At 47.0% G+C, this 4,947-nt stretch overlaps 1 non-coding gene across 1 annotated transcript; it reads right to left on the bottom strand.

Annotated features, from left to right (window-relative positions):
• Window positions 1–2,630: 2,630 nt before the first annotated feature.
• Window positions 2,631–2,790, bottom strand: LOC123851788 (U1 spliceosomal RNA). Its single transcript, XR_006792712.1, has one exon. It is a non-coding gene; the product is annotated as a U1 spliceosomal RNA (small nuclear RNA).
• Window positions 2,791–4,947: the final 2,157 nt, after the last annotated feature.

The raw sequence follows: 4,947 nt of genomic DNA, 5'->3' as shown, positions 1-4,947 counted from the left end.
GCTGGTGCAGGGCTGGTATTGTCCAAAAAGTTTTCTGTTGTTGGTCCACCTGTTTTCCAGGACCTCTGGCTAAGGGGAACAGGCTTTCCTTGTAGCTTTTCATTTGTTATTTCTCCTCGGTGCCTGTTGGGAGTTGGGAATTGGAGGCTTCTGGAGACCCTGTCCAGGATCCACAGGTGGCAATCAGAAGCTGAGGAAATGCACTGCTGTGTTATTTCTCAAGTCCTGGAGCCCCCTAGGAAGTCTGTCTTCTTTCCACCTTTCAGAGTCATCTTATGTTTGTTACAGGGGTTTTTAGTTGTAAGAGGGAGGGCGTGGAAGGAATGGGGCTACTTCAACTTGGTGGGAACTAGAGGTCATATTATTATTTATTTTGGTGCTTAAATGGTCCAAATGTGACCCCGTGAGGGCCCCTTGGAGCTGTCTCCCGTATTATTCTGATATGTCTCCATCATTCCTGAGCATTCCCTTACTTTCTGGCACAAGATGTTGCAAGCTCATCTTCTACTTTCCTTGCTCATCCCTAGAATAAGCAATTTCTCCAAAGAGCCCTGTATCCTTTTGTGGAGAGTGGCATTTAGAAGCCACTAACGAGGGGGGCCAGCAGATACCCCCTTCATCCCCCTGGGGCTCCAACACGGCTTTTCCAGATATAAGATGTGCAAAGGCCAAGGTTAGGGGCGCCTCCTATCACAGTAAATACTCCTCTTGCGGCACCTGAAGCCCCCACCGGCTCTCCATCTCCATTCGCCCTGGCATTGCTCGCTAAGGAGGTATGGCTTTGGCTCTGGGGGTGAGCTTGCGCTTGGCCAACCCCAGACTTAGCTGGAGGGTTCTGGAAAGATCTAAGGGCTGAAGGAATGAACGCCTTAGTTTGCTGAGGGGGGAGGGGGTACGGGGTTAGGTGACATGATGAGCAAGGAGGCTGCTTGGTCTAGAGACTGGGGCATTCCTGTTTCGCCCAGTGGGGAGCTGGCGTTCAAGTGACTGCGGATGTTGGGCCCCGAGGGTCTGACCTGGAACAGCCAGGCACACCCCCCCCCCCACCCCGCCGTGGGGTGCTCCGCCCTGGAGCTTTGTCGCCCCCTCCACCGCTCTGCCATCCCTCTCTCCCCGCCTCTAGGGTCTCCTTGGGCGCCTCGGGCGGCTGTTCACGTCCCACCCCAGTCCCTCCTTTCTAGGTGTTCCCCAGCCCTGCGCCCCCCGCCCCCCCCCCCCCGCTTCGTGTCAGCGTGTGCCTGGGAGGCACGTTTGAGGCACTTGTGCCCTTGGTGGCAGGGGCGGAGCTTGTCGGGGGCTGCAGGGAGCTGCGAGGACGGAGAGTTAACCCTCGTCCCCCAGTTAATACGCAAGACGCTATTGACTGCTTACTGAGCACCAGCGGCCACCCACGCAATACAAGTCCTGTCCTTTAAAACCTCATGAAGTCTCATATATTTGCCCTTCTTTTCTTTCTTTTCTTAAAAGACTTATTGAGGTATAATTGATACACAAAATATTGCACATATTCAACTTACACATCTTGATGAGTTGGGACATATGCATTGACTCGCGATGCCCTCCCTGCAAGCAAGATGTTAAACTTACCCATCGCCCCCCAAAATTTCCTTGTGTTCTTTTGCGTGTGTGTCTGTGTGTTTTTCTTTTGGTTGAAGAACATTCAACATGAGATCCCTCCTCTTAATGTATTTTAAAGTGTACAATTCCTTATTGTCGGCTACGTATGGCATATAGTTAGCTATGTAGAGACGCTATGTTGTAGGGCAGATCTCTAGAACTTATTCTTCTTTGCATAACTGAAATTTTATACCCATAAAGCAACACCTCCCCATTTCCTCCTCCTTACCAGCCGCAGCCCCTGGCCACTACCCTTCTACTCTCTGCTTCTATGAGCTGGACTATTTTAGGTACCTCATATAAGTGTAGTCATGCAGTCTTTGTCTCTCTGTGACTTGTTTCTTTCACTTAGCATAATGTCCTCTAGGTTCATCTGTGTGGTGGAAAATAGGGTTTTCTTCTTTCCAAAGGCTGTGTAATATTCCATTGTATGTATATACCACATTTTTAATTCTTTTTTTTAAAGATTTTATTTATTTATTTGACAGAGAGAGAGAGAGAGCACAAGCAGGGGGAGCAGCAGAGAGAGAGGGAGAAGCAGGCTCTCCGCTGAGCAGGGAGCCCGATGTGGGGCTCCATCCCAGGACCCCGGGATCATGACCAGAGCCAAAGGCAGACACTTAACTGACTGAGCCATGCAGGCGCCCCAAAACTACCCACTGATACCACATTTTCTTTATGCACTCATCTGTCCATGGACATTTAGGTTGTATCCATAACTTGGCTATTGTGACTAATGCTGCAATGAACATGGGAGTGCAGAAATGTCTTCAAGATCCTGATTTCCATTCTTTTGGATAAATACCCAGAAGTGGGATTGCTGGATCATATGGTAGTTCTATTTTTAATTTTTTGAAGAACCTCCATACTGGTTTCCAGAATGGCTACACCAATTTACATTCCTACCAACAGTGCACAAAGGTTCCAACTTCTCCACATCCTCACTAATACTTGTTATTTTTTTTATAACAGTCATCCTGACAAGTGTGAAGTGATATCTTTTTTTTTTTTTTTGAAAGCGCAAACGCAGTCCCCCACTACCACAAATTATGCAGTCGAGTTTCCCACATTTGGGGAAATCGCAGGGGTCAGCACATCCGGAGTGCAATGGATAAGCGTCGCCCTGGGAAAACCACCTTTGTGATCATAGTATCTCCCCTGCCAGGTAAGTATGTGTGTGAAGTGATATCTTATTGCAGTTTTGATTTGCATTTCCCTGATGATTAGTGATGTTGAGCATCTTTTCATGCACCCGTTGGCCATTTGTATGTCTTTAGACAAATGTCTGTTCAAGTCCTGCCCATTTTTACATTGGGTTATTTGGATTTTTTGCTATTGAATTGTAGGAAATTCTTTTATTTTTTTTGAAATTCTTTTATTTTTTAAGATTTTGTTCATTTATTTGAGAGGGAGCAAGAGCGAGTGAGCGAGAGACACACACACACGAGCACGAGCTGGGGGGGCGGCAAGGGGCAGAGAGGGAGAAGCAGACTCCCTGATGAGCCCAACATGGGACTCGATCCCAGGACCCTGAGATCATGACCTGAGACAAAAGCAGGCGCTTAACTGACTGAGTCACCCAGGTGCCCCCCTTTCTTTAAATTCTTATAGATTTTGGATATGAACCCCTTATCAAATAGATGGTTTGCAAATATTTTCGCCCATTCCATAGGCTGCCTTTTCACTCTGCTGATTGTTTCCTTTGCTGTGCAGAAGCCTTTTAGTCTTGCCTGTGCTTTTGGTATCAAATCTAGGAAATCGTTACCAACACCAATGTCAAGGAGCCTCTCCTCTACATCTTCTTTGAGGAATTCTACAGTTCCACGTCTTCCGTTTAAGTCTTTAATCCATTTTGAGTTGGTTTTCATGGATGGTGTAAGATAGGGGCCTAATTCCATTCTTTTGCATGTGGCATTTGTTTTGAAATGAAGAGACCAGCTCAAGGATTTGGCCAAAGTCCTGCAGCTCCTGGGGAATCCCGGATCAGGAGAGGGTGCCCCAAAGATGCAGCAAGTGGTTCTCCTGGGTTGGATGGGGAGAGAATGGGGGAGGACAGAAAGGAGCAAAGCATAGGCTGGGGTCACCCAGGCCCCTTTGCTCCCAGTGAGGTCAACGTGGCTCCACATTGTCCATCTCTGGGCCTTCCTGGGCAGCCCATGACAAAAACCCTAAGGAACCTGGGGCTGCCAGGGCTGGGGGTTCACAAGGGACTGACTCCATTGGAGATTGCCATACCCCTTCCTGGACATCTGCCTGGGGAGCACATTCCGAAGAACAGACTTAACTCACATAGTTACTGCTTTTCTGCATTCCTTTTTTTTTTTAAACATTTTTACAAAATATGTATGAATCCTTGAACTCGGGACGCCTGGGTGGCTCAGTCGTTAAGCGTCTGCCTTCCGCTAAGGTCATGATCCCAGGGTCCTGGGATCGAGCCCCGCATCGGGCTCCCTGCTCCACGGGAAGCCTGCTTCTCCCTCTCCCTCTGTCCCTTCCCCCCGTTCATGCTCTCTCTCTCTCTGGCTCACTCTCTCTCAAATAAATAAATAAATAAATAAATAAATAAATAAATAAATAATCTTTAAGAAAAATCTCTGAACTTAAAGTATTTCTGCAAGTATTTAAACTTCATGTAAATGATGTCAGTGCATGCGTTCTTACGCAGTGTGCCTTATTCTTCTCAACATATTTCCTGGAGATTACGCCTTTCTTGGTTTTAGTACAAATGACACCCCACAGGTTGTATTATTCATTTTTTTAAAGATTTTATTTATTTATTTGAGAGAGAGAGAGCATAAGTGTGGGGGGAGGGGCAGAGGGAGAAGCAGACTCCCCACTGAGCAGGGAACCCAACTCGGGGCTCAATCCCAGGACCCCAAGACCATGACCTGAGCCCAAGGCAGACGCTTAACTTACTGAGCCACCCGGGTGCCCCTGTATTATTCATTTTTTAATTGCAGTATTGATTTTTTTTAAGATTTTTAAAAAAGATTTTATTTATTTATTTGGCAGAGAGAGACACAGCAAGAGAGGGAACACAAGCAGGGGGAGTGGGAGAGGGAGAAGCAGGCTTCCCGCGGAGCAGGGAGCCTGATGTGGGGCTCGATTCCAGGACCCTGAGATCATGACCTGAGCCGAAGGCAGACACTTAACGACTGAGCCACTCAGGCGCTCCTAAATAAAGTCTTTTAAGAAAATAAATTCTTTTTTACCCTAAGTTTATAAAGGTATTCCCCTACAACTTCTACTTTAATTTTTAAAGTTTTGGGTTTCACATTTATGTTTCAATCCCTCTACAACTGATTTGCGTGTAAAGTGTGAAGTAAGGAT

Source organism: Mirounga angustirostris, unplaced genomic scaffold (assembly GCF_029215605.1).
Source record: "Mirounga angustirostris isolate CCGP_5_RB_7025 unplaced genomic scaffold, mMirAng1.0.hap1 SCAF_11, whole genome shotgun sequence".
In the NCBI taxonomy this organism is placed as follows: domain Eukaryota; kingdom Metazoa; phylum Chordata; class Mammalia; order Carnivora; family Phocidae; genus Mirounga; species Mirounga angustirostris.
Note: the sequence above shows the minus strand (reverse complement) of the source record. Positions and strands in the feature narration are given on the sequence as shown.